At 34.8% G+C, this 23,961-nt stretch overlaps 1 non-coding gene across 1 annotated transcript; it reads right to left on the reverse strand.

Annotated features, from left to right (window-relative positions):
* Window positions 1-10,945: 10,945 nt before the first annotated feature.
* Window positions 10,946-11,078, reverse strand: LOC126002623 (small nucleolar RNA SNORA51). Its single transcript, XR_007493306.1, has one exon. It is a non-coding gene; the product is annotated as a small nucleolar RNA SNORA51 (small nucleolar RNA).
* Between the last annotated feature and the right edge of the window lie 12,883 nt (window positions 11,079-23,961).

Here is a 23,961-nt window from a genome sequence, read left to right on the forward strand (position 1 = left end):
ATTAAAATTTTTATTATTGTATAAATATCTTGCCATAATACAATCAAAATTGATGTTCATGATTATACCTATGAGGCATATCAAAAAGTTGTGGAATTAATAAAAGATTATGTTTGAGGAGTTTTGGAGTTAGTGCATTTGATTGTATTTGGTTTAACAATTAATTACTCATGTATGGAATATAATGTGACTTTCAATTTCTCAGAATAGAGCCTATGAAACACATAAGAAAGATTGAGCTCACTCTCTGTTTCTCTCTCTCTCTCTCTCTCTCTCTCTCTCTCTCTCTCTATATATATATATATATATATACACCAATTTATTTGGAAGTAACAAACATGGTACAGTGAAAATAATGTTAAATTTTATACAGAAAAAATATTGTATTTATATTATGTGCCTGAAAGTATAGAAATAAAAGAAGATAATGAATGCTTCCCTAAAGACTTCATAGCAGTGAATAAGTATGATAGAAGAACATGTAGAATGCTTTGGAGACACAAATGATAGTATATAATTTAGGTGCAAAAAAAGACTTTTTTCAGACTGCAATACTTGAGTAGTATTTTTAAAGTTTTTGGGCTATATATGGCATGCCAAGGATTATTCTTGGATCTGTGTTTAGGGATCACACTCCTGGCAGACTCAGAGGATCACATGGCATTGATGGAGTTCAAGCCTGGGTTGGCTGCATGCAAGGCAAGTGCCCTACCCACTGTACTATCATGCTGGCCATTCTGAGTGATTTTTTTAAATGAAAAAATCATATTTTTATTTTTTAGAATAGTGTACAGTATAACATCTAAAAACAGTTATCGATATAGGATAAAGAGTACAAAGAAAGATTTAACAATTGATATTTTATTCACAATGGGCTAAATGGTATATACTCTGAACACCATAGGTGCCAAGATCTAGCCAGGAGAAGGAAACAAATTAAGTGGAAAAAGATAAACACAAAGCCTTTCCTTGCTCTTATACTACAAAGAAACCTGAAACAACAGAAACAGCTGTTTAGATTGAACAGGTGTTCAATCAACCTCTCACTACAAAGACCTATAATAATGTTCAAATGTTTTTATCCACAGAAATAGGTGGAGAAAGCAATTTGAAGCCAGAGACTACTATTACAGTGCTCACTATCAGTATGTTTTAGTGCCTTAATTTTATTACGTATAAAATAACTCTTCAACTTCTTTGTCCACAGAGGATCTTGAAGATACAGGTTGTCACCATAATTTTTGCATTTCAGTGCTCTATCATATTAGACTCTAAATAAAGTGCTCATGATTACAATGTTTTGACAAAATAATCCAATTTATCCATTTCCTTCTGATTACATTTACTATTATGACCTAATGCTTATGTACATAGAGACTACTGAAAAGGCAACTGTACACCATAGATTTTTGTTATAGGCCCTGATAATTATGTTTTTGAAAATTATTATTATATATTTTTTCCTCTTTTCTTTCAATTCAAACTATGTTACTATTATATCATAATGCCCACATTGCCAGTTTTCTGCAAGGTAAGGAACCTGGATGCACAAGTCACAGTAGATAACACTACATGGGGTAGATTCCTCTTACAGTACTCACTACCATAATGCTTAATACTCTAGACATGAAAATTATGTTTATCCTAAAATGTTCCATGTATTATTTAACCCTGAAAACTCTATTTAACAAAGTTTACTCCATCATTGATGAAGTACCTAGAAATTGGAAAACCTTTTTCCCTCGATGTGCCAACCCCACTTGTTAAAACACTCTGACCCATGCCATAAGGTCAGGCCTCCAACTATAACCTACGAATTGATCTCCAGTTTGTCCACAAGTGGGAGTGAGTGTGTTTGTGGTGGATTCCTCTATATTTATCTAATCTGTATTATACATAATCCCTCCCTATACTGTATATAGTCCCTGTTACAATTCCTCCCCACATTCACCACCTTACAAAAACCCTTTCAATCTTCTCACTCCATCAACCCTGATCTGTTATCTCTCCCTATTTAACCCTCTTTATCCTCAATTCTTAGCTCTTCAGGACTGGAACTTTCCCTCTGCCCCATCTCAAGTTGCCACCTGGTTCCCAAAATGAAAGGACACCCTCTCAGTCTCCCATCTCTTGCCCCTGCAAGAAGCTACAGCTACTGTTGATGCATTCTATGTGGCCTTTATTCTCCCACCTTCCCTTACTGTGGACTGTGGCTTGCTATCGGATTTGGCTCTAGAGGGACCCTCATCTCGAGGATACTACCTGATTCCTGACTGCTACAATCATTTCTCAGTCTCTACAAAACAATAGTGCAGGATAAAAATATCCCCTGGATATTATTTTTCTCAGATTATCTCAAAAATTGAAAAGGTATATCTATATTTTCTTTGTATATTTCTGTAGATGCATTTCCTTATTAGTTTAACTCAGTATTTCTCTCCATATGTAGAGGTAAGACTCTTTCATCCATTTTTAATTTATTATTATCATCATCATCATCATCATTATTATTTTAACTGCTTGGTAGAAAATTCTAGTAGAAAAGCCTTGCAGGACACGAGCTCAGTTCAAAACTAGGCTTAGAGACTGTATAGTTTGTTATTTTTTACCCTAAAATGCACCAGAAATATAATACAACATTGTTTCTTTTTGCATAGGCACACTAAAATGGGAAAATTTTATGTGTAGAAAGAAGTTATTACCCAATAGGGACAAGAACCCATAGATTTTACAGTGCAGGCATACCATCCACCTTGAACATTAGCATTAATTACGGGGACTTGACTTAGTCTTCAATCAAAGAGACATTTACAGTCCACCACAAACACCATATCTTAACACTAGAACCGGTATAATTTCCTGCACCAGCACCAGGAATCAGCCCACCCTTCCCGCAGAAGGCCCTAGTACTGCTATGGTACCAACTTTCTCCAGGTTAGGTTCATATGACACCCAGATGATTAGGAAACAACAACAACTCTATCTAAGGGCAGGCTGCCCTACCTCACCATCTAATGGTGAGATGAAATCAGAAGATGCTCCATTCTAAAATCTGTGCAAAAACCAAAACCTCTAATTACAGATAACTGATTGCTAATCATGACTGAACAGAACTTTTCCTGGGACCATAAAGAAGGACTTTATGCTAGACTTTATCCTAGGATCTGTGCAAAAACCAAGACCCCTAATTACAGAAGACTGATTGACAATTGCAACTGAACAGAACTTCTCCTGGGACCATAAAGAAAGACCTTGGGTTAGGACAATTAACATGCCTGGAGCCTGTAGTCAGTCTTATGATAGTATGCTTCATAGGTGGAACCATCCTGTATCTCTTGGGCCAAGGAAATTTCCTTTCTAATTTCCTCAACCTTTACTATGCCTATGCAAAAAAAAAAATCTTGCCACACCTAACCCCATTTTTTGTTTCTTCTAATTTTATTTATATCTTCTAGATAGGGACTCCTGCCTTTTACATTGAACCTTAGAACTTGAATCATTAGGTTCTGCTTCATATTTCTGTATCTTTCTACAAATAGAGAAAAGAAAAAAAAAGGTGAATGGGACCCAGGGGCCAAGTGGTCTCAGGAGCATTGAGTAAAATACAACAATAACAACAACAACCACAAAAAAGTCAGACTTAAATACTGAAGCCATAGTCAACAACAATAGAATCAAGGGACCCAAAATACAAAAAGCTAAACACAAAATGGACTGTTAAACTGGTAGTTCAGGTGGCTCACGGGGGAGGTATGGGGTGCATGCTAAGAACTATGGTGGAAGGAGGTCAACTCTGATGGTGAGAATGGCCCTAATTCACTGTTACTGTTTGCCTGAAATACAACTGTGAAAGACTTGTAATTTACAATGGTCTCAATAGAATAAAAAATTGATGTCATAAATATTATTATTTAATGTTTGAATTCCTTATTTATGTTTTCCACATACATTCACAGAATTAAGTTGGATTAAGGTTACTGTAAAGTCAACACACATGATGTATCTCCAACCCCATTTGAACGAGTCTGAATCAGGGTCGCACATAAAAAATCCAGACTAAGCCAAGAGTGAAACACGAATAGTCTAGCAGTCTTCTACCTAGTATGGAGAGCCTGTTGCCTGCCAGAACTACAGTTTTTATTGAGTATAGAGACCACCTAAAGGAGGGGCAGCTATATCAAGCCTGCCCTGTCCAGGTTTACATATAAGACAATCTTGGTTTTGGGTGAAACCAAGTTATAAATAAAGAGGTAAAAAGAAACTAGGGATGATCTGTGTTTTGGGTAAAATATGGTGTAACCTAACAGGCTATTTAATACTTATGTTTTAGGCCACAAATAAATAAAAAAGTCCAACCATTAGCTTTAAATAGAAAGTAAATCTCAGTAAGTTTAAGTGCTGTTTTTTCTATTCTAATTTAAAATTTAAGAAATAAAGGCATTTCTTTGGCTTATTTTTTTTGGTTTCCATGTCATACCTATTTGTGCTGATAAGCTATTCTGGGCTCCCTGCTTAGGTTACTTCCAGCAACACTGTGGTTCTGGGGATTGAAACTGAGCTTCCCACAATTAAAGTTTCTACTCCAGCTCTTTGAGCTTTTTTCTTGATCAGGAAACATTTATTATCTTTTTCTTTTTGTGTGTATGTGACTATTGAGCATGCTGGACCCTTCTTGTAATTAAAAAAATAAAAATATAATTTTATTTTTATTATTTTTGGACCCTATCACGATTTATTTTATTATTTGCAAAATTCAATAAATATGTATTGACCACTAACTTTGTGTCTAGACACCATTATATGTGTGTGATATACACTGTGATATGTACATCAATGAACAAAGTTCCAAATATTCCTGCAGGAAAAGCCAGTAACATAAGTAAAATTTAACTCTTCAGGATTTTTACTTTAAAACTGTCTTCAATGACTTTATCCACTGGCAAAGATGATAAAAACAAATACAAACAAATGGATCACATCAAATTAACAGTTTCTAATGGCAAGAAAAAACTAGGACCAAAAAAAAAAAAAAAAAGACAGTGTACTGAGTGGGATGCTGAACTGGATCCAATTTCTTATTCAGATTTTCCTTATGCATTTATTAGTTATTGGTATCATTTCTACAAGCAGAAATGATCTCTGCACAAGGCCTCCAATAGAATCACAGACAACTAGACAATGTTGGCCAGAGCAATTACAGAACATAAATATTATCTTGTATATTGTATGAAGAGAGGAAGGTTACTAAGAGAAATAGGGTACTATATGTGAAAACATGACAGAATGAAACAATAAAGTATCTTTAGATCATTACTAGTGGTTTGATGTTAGTGGAGCATGGGTATTATTGGGAAATAAGTGACAAATTAGAGTTATTCCTTTAAAGCTATAAGAAAACGGGGAAATGAGGTAGTAAATTGATGCCTTGGTAGCTTAGTGTAATGGAGGATGAACTGAAGTAATATAGTCACAAAGTATACAGGTGACAGATAATAGGTAAAGGCATGTATATAAGAATAAAGTATTGGGATTGGGACTATTATTCTCATTAATCTTACTAAAATTTTTGTTCTTTGTGTGAATACCACTTTTTTTAAATATAATTTTTTTATTTTGAACATAGTGGCTTACATATTGTTGACAATAATATTTTAGGTACATAGTTACATAAAATCAAGGGGATTCCCATCACCGATTTGTCCTCCCTATACCTCTGTTTTTGTCCTACTTCCCAAATACTCCTCCCTCACCCCTGGGGATGCTAGAAAATGTGGTTCCCTCTGTATCTAGTTTACTACTTAGTAGTCTTGAACCTGTTTGGTCTTGGTGCCTCCCTTATTTTCCCCTCTAACTGGGAGGCAGGACTAGATAGTTCAAGTTATGTGGTTTTATTTGAAGAAGAGAAAAGTAATAAACTGGGGTAAAAGTCTAATCTGCCGAAAATGGGCGGGATCCTTCTAGAGGCTCTCATCATCGGTTTGAGAGATGAAGGAGAAAAATAAGGTGTAACACCCCAACAGTACAAAAAGAAGTGTCAAATATCCAGTGAGCACTCCAACAATAACAATGATAAGCACCACAAAAATAGCCAATGGTCTTGAGATAAAAAATATGGCAGGGCATATAAAAAAAGAAAAGAAAAGAAGGAAAAAAACATAAATGTAAATGGGGACAACTTCAATAACCACACCAAAACAAGGAAATCGACAAGAAGTAGATAGGTAAATAAAAATAAAAAATAATAAAAAATGAGTATTTAAAAATAATATATATAAAAATATAAAAAATGTTTTGTGCTTTTTGCCTTTTTTCCCTCCTGCAATGGCACAGTAAATATTGGGGTCATTGAAAAAGGAATTCACTTGGCCTAAGAGATATGGGGTTTCTCCACCCTTGGAGTATATTGTCATGGGATTAACTATAGACTCCATTCAGCTTCATTTACTCTCCCCTTGGAATACCACTTTTTATAGAGTGTCAGATAAATTTCTAAACTGGTTGGGAAGTAGATATTGCATTTTTTTATCTGGGTATTTTGTTTTCTTATGAGATTGATCATTTCATCAGATTGATTTCTTCTCTTCCATTTTGTCAAAAAACAGAAGTAAAACAAAACCATTTCTGAAATTGGAAGAGCAATGTAGGTATAATATTGAGATCTTTAACTCTCATGCTCTATTTCTACTTGACTGTTGTAACTATTTTGATATAACAAATTCACATGTTATTTAGATTAATTGATTGTTTAAGTGTGAGAAAAAGAAAAATTGTTAGGATAATTCTTGTTTCTAAATCAGGTGATAGAGGTGTCATTCATTGAGATGAGGCTTATGGGAGGGTATACAACTTGTGAGGTAAGAAAAATTAAGTAGATATAAAAGTCCTTTGGACATTTGGGAGGACAGTGCAGAAGAGACTATTGTATTGATTAAGGAGAACTATAGCTGGCAGTATACATGGATGAAAAATTTACATATTGAATTTCACTGAAAATATACTTCAGGTCAACTCACTGAGAACATTGATTACAGTTTGGGACTGAGAAAAGAGTCATGAGTAACTGAAACGTTAGAGAGAAAGTTGAGAAAGAAGCTTGAGGAAGAAGATGAATGTCTTCAGAGGAACAAAAGGGAACTATTAACTAGTTCTAATTCAAATACCTAAACATATTTCCCTGACAGGAATTTTTTTTCCAAACAGTATTACACAGCTTTTCCTTCCTAACAGAAGAGACTCTGTAAGCACGATGTATTCACTAAGAACATACATATGGTTTATATGCTACTGAGTACAATAAAATAGAAAAGAAAACATCAGAGGATACAATAAATACAAATAATCTCTTCAGCTATTATGTTTTGTAAGTAATGTTCCCCTACATAATCAGGACAATTTCAACTAAGCTGTAGATATACAATCCGAAAGAAATACAGGCAAACTTCAGATAATTTATCAGAAAGAATTCACTTTTGTTTAAAATGTTTTGCTCTAATGAATATAGGATTGCCAGAAATAGGATTCTGAAGAAAGCTTGGTTTTATTTTGGAACTGTGTATATGTAGTAACAGAGATAAACCCAGGACTTTACAGTGAGTAAGACAATTGACTTGAGTCACTCGAGTTTCATCCCTGGGTTAGCCTTGCAACTGTGATGGCAGATAATTTTCTGTCAGAGTAGAGCAAAATAATAGATAATTTAAAGAAACCAAAGATAGCATTTTTTAATTGTGGAATTGGTTTTTGTGGAAATTATCTGTAGACTTTTCTAACTCATAAAAGTTTTTTACTTGAGAAAAACATTGAAGATTATAATTCTCAGAGAAATTCAGGGGCCAGAAAGATTGTAGAGCAGGGAAAGCACTTACTTGTCTTATGACTCCTGAGCCCTGCCAGAAATGATCCTTAAGATTAGTCAGGAGTAAGTCCTGAGCACAGTCATGTTATCCCTGAAAAGAAAAATTAACAGAGAGCTTTGTCTTAAACCAAGACCAAAGATTATGGGGCTGGAGAGATAGCACAGTGGTAGGGCATTTGCCTTGGGCGCTGCTGAACCAGGACAGACTTGGGTTCAATCCCCAGCATCATGGTCCCAGATCCTGCCAGGAGTGATTTCTGAGTGCAGGGCTAGGAATGACCCCTGAGCGCTGCCAGGTGTGACCCCCAAATAAAAAAATAAAAGAAAATAAAAAACCAAAGATTATAATTCTGGATAAAGTGAGAATCAGTGTCAAACTGTTTTAACCCATTTTTTTTGCTTTTTTTTTTTCATTTTGGGGCCACACCTGGGGGTGCTAAGGGTTTACTCTTGTCTCTGTCTCCTGCCTCAGGGGACCTTGTGGAATGCCCAGAATCAAATCCCACTCAACTGCAAGCAAGGCAAACCCAAACTTTCTAACATTTCAGTTTTAGACATCTACAAATCAAGTTTAAATGTAATAACAACAATAAAATTTTTGATGAAATTCTGTTACAGATCATTCACTCATTTTTTACAATTTTACCGTTTAGCTTAGTTTAGGATTTTATTTGATTGATAAAAGCTGTTTATTAAATAATTACCAAAGAATACAGATTATTAATAATTAATAGATAAATTTGTCAGCAGGCCAGTAAGATAGATATATTCTTTTTGTTATCACCTCTCATGATTTTAGGTTTATACAATTGAGTGTTGTTCATCTCTGTCAAATGTTAGGATTCAGTACTTTATATTGCATTGCCTGGCATATAATATTCTCTTTGGCATACTGATATCCTCTTTTCATAAGGTACAACCAGCTCAGGAAAACATTGCTGACATTAGGTTATTTTCTGCTGATTTTACACAAGCTGCAAGATTTCAAACATGGCATTGCTCCAGAAATGTATGTTATTTTTCTTAGCTCAGAATTGTACAATAAAAAGACACCATGAGTTAGATGTGTCATCTTATTTTTCAGTTCACACCTTCATCATTCTGACATCAACTTTTCAGTTGCTTTTAAAATTCCATAGATCAGAGAAATTAAAAAGTCACAACAATCCTTTCCAGTTTGGGTTTGTATTCTAAAGTATTCATGGGCCAATTGCTTGTACTCTCAACCTATTTCAAATATATATTGTAATTTTTTTTTTTGGTTACACCTGGCAGTGCTCAGGGGTTACTCCTGACTCTATGCTCAGAAATCGCTCCTGGCAGGCTCAGGGGACCATATGGGATGCTGGCATTTGAACCACCGTCCTTCTGCATGCAAGGCAAACACCCTATCTCCATGCTATCTCTTCGGCCCCCTATATTGTAATGTTTTTGTTCTTGGGTCTTTGCCAACTGAGTCCAGGACTTAGTCCTGACTCTGTGCACAGGGCTCAGTTTTGGCAGTGCACAGGATATCATAAAAGGTGTTGGGGGATAGAATCTAGACCTTCTATGGGCAAAGCAAGTACCTTATTCTTATATTATTTCTCCAGTCATAAAAACCTATGTATCCAGGCAATAGTTATTTTACCAAGACATTTTACTTATAGTCCTACTGAAGATACTAAACAAATAAAACAATGTGGTAAAATATTTTAAATATAAAAATGTGTATGAACATAATATATATTAAATTTTAAGAGTTTTTTGAACTTTCTGTAATAATATTAAGCAAATATATAAAGTAAATGTAAAAGAATAGGAAATGGTTAATTAATTTTTTGGAAAGTAGTTTTGATTAGAAAATGAAGTGAATAGAGATTTTGGAGATTTTTAGAGAATACTATCATTTTGAAGAAATTTGAAGATTAGAGATTCTACAATTTTCCTATTTTTAACTGCAATTTTATCTTTCTTATCTTTCTTTCAATAAAGGTATATCATTATCCTTTCTATGCAGGTAAACCATTACTTAACTAATACTTATTTTGATTCTTCTACTGAGGTGGAATTCATAAATAGCATACATCTACAAACCTTAAATGCATGAATCAGTATGTACTAAATCATTTAGCAATCTTTATTTAATTTTCTATTTCTTGCATTAAATTCATGATTTCTTCCTTGGTAGATTGATTTTATATTTCCATCTTGTAGTCTGCTCTCATACCCTCTTTTCTATACCTAGATCAGCTTCACAGAGAGAACATCTGAACTTTATGATTAAAATTTATTTTATTTTATTTTATTTTATTTTGGTTTTTGGGCCACACCAAGTGGTGCTCAGGGGTTACTCCTGGCTCTATGCTCAGAAATTGCTCCTGGCAGGCTCGGGAGAACATATGGGATGCTGGGATTCGAGCCACCATCCTTCTGCATGCAAGGCAAACACCATACATCCATACTATCTATCCAGCCCCTGATTTAAAATTTTAATATAATTACCTGCCTTTATTATTTTTCTCAGTCCAATAGTTATGCCACTATAGTATTTTTATTTTTATTGCTTTATTAATTTATTTTTTGGTATGGATACATAGCACTTTAGAAATACTTATTTTGTAGCCACATACAGCCATTTCCTCCCTTCCCTATAGTCCTATATCATCTGTATTTTATTATCTGTTCTTTCACATTGTTAGTGATGATAATTGTGGCAAAGTCTTAGAGATATCTATTTCTTACTCCTGTTTTAGTCATAGAATCTCTATATGTTAGTTTAAAAAATTGTTGCTCCAAATAGAAGCCATTTTTTTTAAATCCCCAAGTGTAGTAGGTATGGCCTTGTGGCTGATCAGTAGGATCAGTAGGTCACAAGCAGAGGTGTCTATTGTGACCAGAGAGTATTCTGAATGGGAGAGGCTACATTTTTCTTTATATTTTCCTCCTCCTTGCTACCTGGAATCTGGTATTTGAGCTAATGATTAAATGAGGGTCTTGTAATAGAAGTGCCATAATGGTGGACAGATATAGTTCTTAATGCAGTCTCAGATTTCTTAATAATTCTATTCACATAAAGGACAATAAATTTCTGTCATATCTAACACACGTCTCCCCCCCCCCCTTCACAATACAGACCAAGCAAAGGGCCTGGGTTGAGGTGTATATGGGGTGCATTTATTGTACCTCCTCTTTCTTTACATTCAGTGTAAAGAACACAGCCTGTAGTAAGCATTGGGAGGCCTACACTTCTTTTTTTTTTTTTTTTTTTTTTTTGGTTTTTGGGCCACACCCGTTTGATGCTCAGGGGTTACTCCTGGCTATGCGCTCAGAAATTGCTCCTGGCTTGGGGGACCATATGGGACACCGGGGGATCGAACCGTGGTCCATCCTAGGTTAGCGCTTGCAAGGCAGACACCTTACTTCTAGCGCCACCTTCCCGGCCCTACACTTCTTCTTTTATTCCCCACCCCAGCCACTCAAATCTAATCTAATACAAAATGGGTACATTCAGGGGGTATAGCTCAGTGGTAGAGCATTTGACTGCAAAATTGGTACATTCTATTTTATAACCAGTAATTGATCTTCTTTGGGTAGGTTATTTTAGAAATTTGATTGGGTAGAGAAATAGCTTGACAAGCTGGAGGGCATAATTCTGAGCATCTCTAGGTATGATCCACAAAAGAATACCCCAAAGCTGAGTGCAGTAGATTTTTGTACTGGCGCCAGGCCCCTTGACAAGGCCGATGCAAGGGTGGGTAAGGGTCTCTTCCAGCCCATAGCCTCAGAGGCTAGACTTGGGAAAAGGGAGGAAGACTACGAGCCACAGAACACTCACAGGGAAACATTGTTAGAGCAATGGACTTCGTTAATTGAAGGTAGGGACAAGACTTTTTTTTTTTTTTTTTTTTTTTTTTTTTTGGTTTTTGGGCCACACCCTGTGACGCTCAGGGGTTACTCCTGGCTATGCGCTCAGAAGTTGCTCCTGGCTTCTTGGGGGACCATATGGGACGCCGGGGGATCGAACCGCGGTCCGTCCTAGGCTAGCGCAGGCAAGGCAGGCACCTTACCTCCAGCGCCACCGCCCGGCCCCGGGACAAGACTTTTAAGGGCAAACTTTAGGCGAAAAACAAAATGTGGGGTAATACAGCTTAGTCATTACAGCAACAAGATATGTGACGACAAGAGTCACAAGGTACATAGCATCATTGAATTGGATGATAAAGATAACGGTTGCAGTGCTCATGGCATCATTAAATCAGGAAGTATGTAAAGATAGCGGTTGCAATGCTTATGGCACTATCAGCCTAGACAGGTTGTTTGACTTGGAGGACTTTCTCCTTAGCTCATCCTGCACTCATAACAGCAGAAACACAAATCTCTAAACAGAGACTTTCTTTTATATTTAAGACCAGCTTGAGAAATTCCCTTATTTCCCAGTTGCACTCTCCACAGATTTTTACCCACATATTTAAAATTGGGTAAAGTGGGTAAATTCAATAAAATGCTAAAAAGTTCTATTTTGTGTGTGTTTGTAAAATTAAAAAAATTTTGGTTTCAATCTTTATCCCCACCACCAACTTCTTAAAAAATAATATTTTTGAGAGTAGAGTCTCTATTTATTTAATTTTCTCTTGACATCTCTCCTAAAAGCCCTGCATCTCTACATTTTACTTTAGGACCTGAATTCTAGTCTTGTAACATGTGTTACAAGAAGACTTCCATTCGGTGCTTTCAAAAAGTGTATTAAAAAGACCAAATGTGAAAATGATATCTGTCATTCTTCACTTAACAGATTACTTGTGGGAAAGAAGCTGGTAAGTGAGAATCCCTTTTGTATCGATGAAATGCTTTTACGGGTAACTATCCCATTATGTCCTTTGAACATTATCTGTCATTCCTACTTTTTTCAGATCATTTCTAGCTTCTAGACCAGTGTCAACCTAATCTAATTTATATATTTTTTATTTCTTTCTATATTAGATTCACTAATATTTTTATCCATTCTTTTGTTTTTCTCTCTTAAAATTATAATTTATTTTAGTTACAGTTTAAGTAACATGTTTAGAAAATGTTAATGTTTATGATACTGGTACACAAAGTTATGCACTACCTCTCTACCACTACCAGAGCAGCAAAGACCCTCCACCATTGTCCTGTAAGTCTCTCGAGTTAGAAAGAGAATTAATAGGAATCTAAATATAATTTGAATGTAAAACTTTGAGAATAAGAAAGGATAATTAAGGTTACAGTGCAAATAATTTTCATCTTTACTTTTCATATTAGAAATTATCCAGTATTGTTCAGAGTTTCTAAATGTAAAAAAAGAAAAGAAAGAATAAGTATGGGTTCTTGAATCCATATGCCCAAAGAACAAAAAATATAGGCTCTTCTGTATTTCTGAGTATCAATATAATGTAGTAGTTTAGGGCACGTGACCTAGAGTTAGATGACCAGGTTGCTTGATCCTAGTTTGAGTGTTAGTTTATTTTATCATTTAAAATAAGTTAGCAGCGCTGGCGAGGTGGTGCTAGAGGTAAGGTATCTGCCTTGCAAGCGCTAGCCAAGGAAGGACCGCGCTTCGAACCCCTGGTGTCCCATATGGTCCCCCCAAGCCAGGGGCAGTTTCTGAGCGCTTGGCCAGGAGTAACCCCTGAGCATCAAATAGGTGTAGCCCGAAAAACAACAACAACAACAACAACAACAACAAAAAAGTTAGCACAGTGTGGAGATTTCTTCTATAATGAGCTTCTATATGACCCAGAAATTCTACTTTCTGCCAACAACCTCCCTCAAAATCAAAATGTTATTTGAAAAGATATATGTACACTTATGCTCATTGTAGCACTTATGCTCAATAATAAATAGCTAGAATATGAATAAAACCAGTGTTCCAATGACAGAAAAAATAAATATGTTGTAGAATATTTAGATAATAAAGTATTATGAAGCCATAAGAAAAGATACGGTTTGTTACAAAATGGATAAAAATGGAAAAGTGAAATTAAAGAACAAATTCTAGATGATCTCACAAATCTGTGGTATATAGAAAGACAAAACAAAGAAACAGTATCAAAACAAGGAAATAGTGTCACACAGAGACTAACACTTTGCTTTCTATTACAAAACAAAATTTCAAGATATAGGGATTCGAATAGCAGTTGTATAGAAGCTCTGTTTCTACTTTTATGAGAGAATCCCTACTGTTTTCTGTAGTGGATATTTAAATTAGAAGCATTTCACCAGCTGTATATGAGGTTTCTTTTTCACCCCATGTCTATCAGCATACATTGTTTCAAGTATTTTTTGATCTGTGCTACTCTTATGAGTATGAGCTATTTTATTGTTGCTTGATTTTTATTTTATATGCCTACTGACTGTCAGATGTCCTCTTTGGGGAGTTATCTGTTGATCTCTTACCAGTATTTTAGGGGGTCATTTTTTTTATTACTGAGATTTGTGAGTGTCTCTTAATATCCTGAATATTAATTAATTCATTATTTGACATATGGTATGCAGATATTTTCTCTCATTTTCTAGGTGTCTGTTTTAAACTACATCTTTGGCAATAAAAAAACTTTCAAATTTAATGTAATACTAGTTATTAACTTTTGGTTTTGATTTTTTGCCAATGGAATAAAATCACTGATGACTTTTCTGAGGCCCTTATTCATTTCTCAATTTATTAGATATATTCTGGTCTAAAATCAAAGTGTTTCATCCACCTTAAGTTACATTAATTCTTGTGTATTCTATGAGATAGATATCAGCTAAAATTTAAAAAGAATATAGCTATTATCCAGTTTCATTTGTTGAAGAGGCTTTCTTTGTTTTACTTCTTATATACCTAGGTTGTTGGTAATAATTTTTTTTTGGTTTTTGGGTCACACCCGGCAGTGCTCAGGGGTTACTCCTCGCTCTATGCTCAGAAATCGCTCCTGGTAGGCTCAGGGGACCATATGGGATGCTGGGATTTGAACCATTGTCCTTCAGCATGCAAGGCAAACACCTTACCTCCATGCTATTTCTCTGACCCCAGGTAATACATTTTTTAAATAAATCTGAGGTTTTATTTCTGAGCTTTCAATCTATTCTATTAGTCTGAATGTCTGCTTTTATTACAGGTTCACTCTGGAATTTATAGCTTTATTGTATAATTAAAAATTAGGAAATATGATATTTCCTATCTTTTATTTCCTTAAAATTGATTTGTAATTTTGGGAATATTTTTTATTCTATTGTTTTGGCATTTTAGCAAATTTTGTTTTGGGCCACACCCTGTGATCCTCAGGGATTACTCCTGGTTCTGCACTCAGAAATCGTTCCTGGCTTGGGGGATTATATGGGATGCCAGGGGATCGAACCATGATCAAACCACGATCTGTCCTAGGTCAGTGCCCTACCACTGCACCACAGCTCTGGCCCAAGTATTTTTGATTACATACAAATTTTAGTAGTGTTTGTTTTAAGTCCTTGGAGAATGTCATTAGAATGTTGTCTTTTTTTTTTTAAATAATATTTCTTTAAACACCATGATTACAAACATGTTTGTAGTTGGGTTTCAGTCATAAAAAGAACACCCCTCCCTTCACCAGTGCAACATTCCCATCCCCAATGCCTCCATCTATCTCCTCCCCTTGGGTAGAGTAGTCATTTTGACGATGTTAGCTTTTTTACTCTATGAATATGGAATATCTTTCCATTTCTTGGTGTCTTCTTCTCTTTATTTAAATAGTTATTTATAGTTTTCATTGTATATATTTCACATCTGCTAATTCTTGGTCTCTGATGTTTTTGAACACTATTCAAAATGAAGCATAAGAAATTTAAAGGTTAAGTAATAATTTTTTGAAAAATTGGTAGAACTCACTAGTTATTTCCTCTGGACCCGTGTTTAGTTTTTTTTTGGGAGATTTTATTCTATTTAAAATTTTTTTTAAATGAATGATGTACTATGATTTACAATACTGTTAATGATGTTTTCCTATGTACATAATTCCAATACCACACTTACCACCAGTTATACATACCTATTTTTTGGGGGGGACTTAATTTATTTGCATATATATATATATATATATATATATATATATGAACAAACTCAACTTGCTCAGGGCTTACTCCTGGCTCTGTGCTCAGGAATTATTTCTGACAAGGTGCAGGCGACTATATATGGTTCTGTAATATTGCTTTGGAAAAGGAATTTCATTTTTTTAAATATCTTTATTTAAGCACCACGATTAAAAACATGTTTGTAGTTGGGTTTCAGTCACAAAAAGAAAACTTCCCAGTGACCCTCATCAAATAACTGCAATAGGAAATGTTTTTCACTGACATAATAATAACATGTGAGTTTCTAGGGAATAGAGGTAACAGAAGATGAAACAATGAAGATCTGTGCCTCAGGTTACTCAGGTGCCTGCAATCAGAGGTTATATATCTCCCAGAATCTTCCTTCTTAATTTGAGGAGGACCTGTGAAAATTCTGTTTTAAAATAAATTGTGAATCATTATTAATAAATGTTTAGACTGTATATCAACTTTATATACTCAAGATTTTGTAAAACTTTCATTGGCAAAAGGCAAGTGGTAAAAGCCGAAGAAGCCTTGTTCTATCATCTCAGAGTACTTTTCCACATATGGAAGTATTTACTCTTCTGGGAAGAGAACTTCCCAAATATCTCAAAGCAATGTCAATCTCTCTTACAAGTATTTTTTTTTTTTTGTTTTTTGTTTGTTTTTGGGCCATACCCGGCGGTGCTTCTGGGGTTTCTCCTGGCTATCTGCTCAGAAATAGCTCCTGGCAGGTTCGGGGGACTGAAATTTTACATACAGAAAAGATGTGCCTCTAGAGTTCAAAGACACCATAATACAAAAGGGACAATTTTCCCATTAATTATGTATTTGGGGGGGAGAAAGAGTGAGAGAGTAGAGAGAGATAATAAAGTACTGAGTCAGTGTTCAAGGCTCTCTAAATTCATATTCTTTTACTACTTAATATATCATTATTTTTTCTGAACCAGTTATTGCATAAATATGGGTATTTAAAAATTTTATTTTACTGGAACGATTGTGATATACAAAGTCCTTCAAAACCAAATGCTAATCTTACCTGGATGGTCAGACCCTCCCACAGCTGAGAGGGGTCTGTGGTTGTTAATTAAGAGTGGCCTAAAGAAAGGAGTAAGGAACAGACAGACTCAGCAAGGAAAACTTGCAGCTGGTAGAGAGGAGACACAGAATGGAGGCAGAGGATGCAGAGAAAGTATGTTTAGCTTAGAAGCCATGTGAGATATGCATACGGTGATTAGGGCCTTTTAACAGTGATTAGGGCCTTTTAACAAAGCTGAATGTCATCTGAAACTTCATCTGACTGCCTGTGGATCATTTCCTCACCATTTTCCTGAACCCTCAGACCCGCAAGCCGAGAAAGGCCTCACCATCCACCACCACTCTAGGACTCTATATAATGAATAATTCAACACTTCATAGTTGAATCTCAGATATACAGTGAAATCATGTATATTCCCACCACCAGTGTCAACCTCCCTCCACCAATGATCCCAGAGTCCATCTTTTTTTTTTCAGATGGCATGTTTTATTTCTGTAATGCTCCAGCCAAATAATAATTACCATCATAATTTTTCTACACAAAGAGGAATAACTGGTTAAAGTGAACAATGTTAAAATAAGTCTTTATCTTCTAATACTAATTTATATTTATCATCTGTAAAAATTGGACATTATTTATAGAAAAGAGAATATCAAAACATGTATAGAGCCATGGTATTCTACTTCCTGGACAACTGCCATTCAGAAGAACATTTTTTGTAATGATAAAATTATTGTATGCTGGACCCAAAAGATAGCAGTGTTTTAAGGTGCTGACTTTGCATGTTGTTCACCCAGGTTTAATTCCTGACACCACATATAGTTTTCTATGGACCTCCAAGAATGATTCCTGAGCACAGAGCCAGGAGGAAGTCCTGGCTGGTTGTGTCCCAACTCTCCCTAAATATAATTTGGTATATGATCTGATATTGTATATGTATTTTTACTGTGTTCATTTGACTGGAGCAACAAACCATTTGAGGCAGAGCACTTGAAATATGACTAGCATGACTGAGAAACTACATTTTTGTTGTATTTGATTCACATTTAAGAAACATTTATAACTGGCGAATGCCTTGTTGGGCAGTGCAGCTACATCAGATTACTTGTTCTCTAGAAGCAGAGGAACATGGGACATAAATCAAAGTCATGCTAACCCAAAGTACATCCTATACCACCACCCTTTGCCCTCTGGCCTTCCAGTAAAACAGGCTCATTTAAGTTTAGATTGTTAAAATTTAGATCATTTGGAATTAGCATAGATCTGACGGAAAGTAAAAAAAAACTAAGTGTAAACATAAAATATTTATATAAATATAAAATATTTATAAAAACTAAGTGAAGGGCCGGGCGGTGGCGCTAAAGGTAAGGTGCACCTGCCTTGCCTGCGCTAGCCTTGGACGGACCGCGGTTCGATCCCCCGGTGTCCCATATGGTCCCCCAAGCCAGGAGCAACTTCTGAGCGCATAGCCAGGAGTAACTCCTGAGCGTCAAATGGGTGTGGCCCAAAAACCAAAAAAAAAAAAAAACAAAAAACCTAAGTGAAAATATAAATAGAAATATATTTTAGAGAAAACAGAGACCTGGAAAACATAAAAAATCATATCAAACACTGTAACTAGTATTTTTAAGACATAATTTTGGAAAATTTATGTTCTTAGCAAGCATATAACAAATAACAAAATATAAATAAATTAAAAATTATTATTATTATTATTTTTTGTTTTTTGGATCACACCCAGAAGTGCTCAGGGGTTATTCCTGGCTCAGAAATTGCTCTTGGCAGGCTCAGGGGGCAAGGATTCGAACTACCAACCTTCTGCATGCAAAGCAAATGCCTTACCTCTATGCTGTCTCTCCAGGCTCCAAGAACTTAAAAATTCTTAAACTTAAAAAAATCACATAAAAATATAAATTAATTTTATTAAAAATTAAAACAGGAGGGGTTAGACAATAATACAGCATGTAGAGGTACTATCCTTTTAAATCTGATGTATTGTGTGCAAATTTTCTCTGATTTAGTAGGGTGTCTTTATTATAGTTTGAGTTTCTTTTCTTTGTAGAAGCCTTTTAATTTGTCTAACCTAGAATCTATACTATCATTAAATATCAATCAAATATGATGGCAGAACAAAGATAATTCTAAGCATATAAGAACTCAGAATGTTTCACTTCCCACACATGATTATTTTGTATTAAATTTGAAGATATATTTAATAAAAGAAAGATATAATTAAAAAAAGATCAGTTTTAGGAGAAATAGGACAACAAAGAAAAGGGAAGCTATGGATCATTAGATGTGTGAGTTGATCAAAGATTAGTTGGTAATATCAGATATCTAATATCTGATTCTGTAATATAGGAACAAAATCCCCAAATCCAATGATTTTGGATTACCAGTTTTGGAAAAAAAATCTCATGATCTGTTTTAGACATACATTACTAAAAAAATTATTCATTGATTTGAAATTTAACTGGCATTGATCCAGGAAGTCTGAAGTCAATGGTTTTGGGTTTCATAACATCTCAATAGTATTTGAACTTTAAGAAGTACTCCTTAACTAATCAGTGAAATGTTAGCCCTCAAATTTGTACACAATTGGATGAAGACAAAACAAAAAACAAACAAAAAAACAAAACCCCAAACAAGAAGGGACTCTTGAGAGACTTAGAATTTACTGATTCTGCAAAAATAGCATCCAATACACACGTTTTATAAATTCACTTGCTTATTCATAAACTTTTAATAAATTAGCAAATTCTTTAACTCACCCTGACTCCACAATTTATTATATTCATTATTTGCACTAAGTCTAATCTTTCTTGCATATACTTTTATTTTATTTTATTTTTTTAACTTTATTTATTGATTGATCGGTTTTCCGGGCCACACCTGGAAGCCCTCTAGGATTACTCCAGGCTCTGCACTCAGAAATTTCCCTTGGCTGGCTGGGGGACCATATGGGATGATGGGAATTAAACCGGGTCCCTCCCGGGTAAGCTGCATGCAAGGCAAATGCCCCACTGCTGCGCTATCTCTCCAGCCCCAACTTAAACTTTTGTTTTTAATCACAAAAACAGTCTATTGATAAGTATGAGCAATTTTAAAAGTCTATTTTGAAATATGATTCTGCATTTAAAAGCTATTCATCATTGCCTAAGCCTTATTTTCTTGGTCAGAAATTAATTTCTTGGACTTTTCTCCTTTTCAGAGTGTAGGAAAGTGATAAAATTCATATGTTATCAGTGTGACTGAAGAATAAAAATAGAGGAACTTAAAATAAACTTATGTTTCTAAAATTCAAGAACTATTTCTTTATAAATTCTCCACAGTTTATTTTTCCTTTGGGAAAAATACATTTGATCTATGTTTGATTGATTGAAAGACAAAAGTCAAGTTCACCTAATCTAAAGTGACTTGCTCTTATCAGACAATGTTATCTCTTATTTTCAACAGTTAGAAGAAATTGAGTGAGAAAACTGAAAATATCATTTAAGGCTCCCCAAAGAAATTTTAATATAAGCTAGAAGAACATATGGGAATAAGTGAGGTAAAGTCAACTATGCAGTCTATTGTTTTCGTTGTAATTTTTTGTGGCTAAAGTGTTGTGTGTTTGTGTATATATATATACATATATATAAGCAATTATATTTTTGCATAGGTGAGACAAATCAATGATCTGACCTCCTCAAACTTATTGTTTTATTTGGAACAACTTGTGAGATGATAAAAATGAGTCTCTAACATTTTACTTTATTGTACTCTACAATTTGGATATAAGAAGAATATCTCCTCCTTTAGTAGATACCACCTTTCACATATTTTGCTAATATTTATTTAAGTAACAGATTGTACTAAAGTCACTTTATGTCAAAACCTGTCTCAACTCAAATATGACTGTCCACTTTCAAACAATGTTTAAAACACTGTTGTTGTTTTTTTTTTTGTTAAAATTTTTGTTCTTTACAAGAAGAGCCTATGCAATTAATGTCTTTATTTCTAGGTTGCTAATTGTGAAGAGAATAAAGAAGGATAAAGAAGAGAAAAGTACAGTGTAAATTAATTGGAATAGTTAGAACTGGCTACATAATTTTGCATACATAATTGGATACTAATAGGCCACATGCAAAGTGAAATGCAGGCTCCCTTGTTCAAAAAAACATGACAAAATATTTAAAAATGATTCTGTGTAGCAAATCCTCTGCACATAAAACAGTGTTAAGTTACATATCACTGAAATCCTATAGTGTTGTAAACTAATGATATATTATTAGGTTTAAAAACGAGAAAAAAATATATGCAACATTTTTCTTTCCTCTTTATCTTTTTCCTTGACTTAATACTTTAAAATTAATTATTTTTATTTTATATTTGACACCATTCTAAAAAAGCAATTAATGTTAGTATGATTTTATTGCTTTTATTAATATATACATATTTTAAAGCATTTTCTGTTTTCTTGGGCCACAGCCTGTGATTCTCAGAGCTTACTACTGGCTCTGCTCTCAGGGTTCACTCCTGGCAGACAGAGGATCATATGAGTTACCAGGAATCAAACCCAGTCAGCCATGTACAAGGCAAGCACTCTGCACATCATACTATTGCTCCTTTCTCTGTCTTCATATTTTATAATTTCAGTTTCCAAAGCAAATGAGAGTATTTAATTAATGAGAAAAATTTCTAAAATTACATAGGTTATGTTTGTTTTATTTTCCTTTCTCTTCCTTTTGTTGTTGTTGACATGGCTGGGACTCACAAACTGGACTGTGCTCACACACTTACTCATGGTGCTCCCTGGGACTGTAGGCATGCTGGGATACAATGTGCCAGAGACTACACATGAAGTTTTACCAAGGATCACAATGGCAGTTACCTGTACTAATTAGTATACTGTGGTGCTGAAGAACAAACTCATAAGACAAACATTCCACATGAGCCACATCTCTGTTCATTTGTTTAATTTTGGGCCACATCCAGCTGTGTTTAGGGATCCCTCCTGGTGGGGTTGGGTAGCCATCTGTAGTGCTGGGATCAAATCTGAGTTGACTACGTTTGCCCACTGTACTATTTCTCCAACTTTCAGAACTTGTATTTTTGTTGCTGAAACATACATGTACACAATAGTAAAACATACTACGCAAATAAGTGGCTTGCTTTTATTCCACTATTCATACATGTCAATATCAATATATGTATAATATATATACACATACACACATGCATCCTATTAATCATACTATGGGCTTTACTTATAAAGAATACTGAAAGAAGAAAGTACTTTGAAGATAGTCCTGTCTTTTTCTTTCTGTGTGGTTTGTTTATTCAAAGAAATAAAATAAATAAAATGAAGATGATAGGAATCCTTGACATGTTTGTTTTTAAGAATTGCTTTATTTTTGTTATTTTAAAAATAAAATTTCTGACTACCATGTATTCACTATGAACTATTGTCTTGTGGGACCATTTACCAATTTTTTACCAGACTGTAGCTCATTGTATGCTCACTTTGAGTCTTGTTGAATTCCCATTAATTGTGAGTATGCTAGAATTCTGTGAGCATGGGACATTATCAATGCTATATGCAAAAAAAGGCAGCAAGGAATGATAGATATATATCATGCCACTAGAACTTCAAAATGATGGTTAAAATATATAACTACTAAGAAATTATTTACACTGGGCATAAGTTGAGTAGTTATGTGTCTCTGAGTTCAGTGTCCATGAAACTGATCCTGACTGTATTTGTCCATAAGACATATTTTTGGGGCTATGTGCAAAGTGAAATGTAGTCTACCTTGTTCAAAAAATAAGACAAAAGTGTTAAAAAAATCCTGTGTGGCAAATCCTATGAACACAGAAATCTCATGCTGTTTGTGTCTCATTGACTCTTCGTAGTTGTTGATTTAAGCAGACATAGAGCTGACTCCTATGTCCACATCTGGTGTCTACATTCAATACTCAATTATGGCTTAACTATAAATACAGCTAATTTCATCTGCCACAAGACCTCAGCTTTGTTTTGCCACCAAATCATCTGTCTAGTTTTCTTACAGAGATAGCCAACCTTTGTCCTTAATCCTAATTTTTTTTTTTTTTTTTGGTTTTTGGGCCACACCTGGTAACACTCAGGGGTTACTCCTGGCTATGCGCTCAGAAGTTGCTCCTGGCTTGGGGGACCATATGGGACACCAGGGATCGAACCGCAGTCCGTCCAAGGCTAGTGCAGGCAAGGCAGGCACCTTACCTTTAGCACCACCGGCCGGCCCCTAATCCTAATATTTAATGACACATCTCAGTCTCTTCTAGGTGATCTCAATGAAGTACCCTTTTATTTTTTTTATAGGTTAGAGGTATAGAAGCAGAAATATAGCTTCTAATCTTCCTTTAACAAATCATTCCCCAACTTTACTTTTTAAGTTCTTTTATATATTCCTATGGATATGAACCAGAATTTAGTCAGATATTGTTTTATTGTTTGTTTTTGTTTTTTTGGGCCACAGCCATTTGACACTCAGGTTACTCCTGGCTATGCGCTCAAAAATCACCCCTGACTTGGGGGAGGCCATATGGAACACCTGGGGATTGAACTGAGGTTCATCCTAGGCTAGCACTTGCAAGACAGATGCCTTACCTCTAGTGCCACCTCTCCTGCTAAAGACTAGATTTTAATTTTTTTGTTAAGGTCTGGTCCTTTTAATGCCTCAAGAATCTGCTTATGGTTTGTAAAGAAAGAATAGCTTTGGTATAATAATATCTTTTTATTATTTTGTGTTTTATTTTATTTTTTTTATTTAACCAACTTTATTACATACATGATTGTATTTGGGTTTCAGTCATGTAGCAAACACCATCCATCACCAGTGCAACATTCCCATCACCAATGTCCCAAATCTTCCTCCTCCCCACCCAATAAAGAATAGCTTTGTTATAAGAATATCTTACATATAATATATATATCTTATATATATATTGCAATGCTCAAATAGAACTTTTATATTAAACATTCTGTTTCATG

The sequence above is a fragment of the Suncus etruscus genome, chromosome 2 (genome assembly GCF_024139225.1).
Source record: "Suncus etruscus isolate mSunEtr1 chromosome 2, mSunEtr1.pri.cur, whole genome shotgun sequence".
Classification (NCBI taxonomy): Eukaryota; Metazoa; Chordata; class Mammalia; order Eulipotyphla; family Soricidae; genus Suncus; species Suncus etruscus.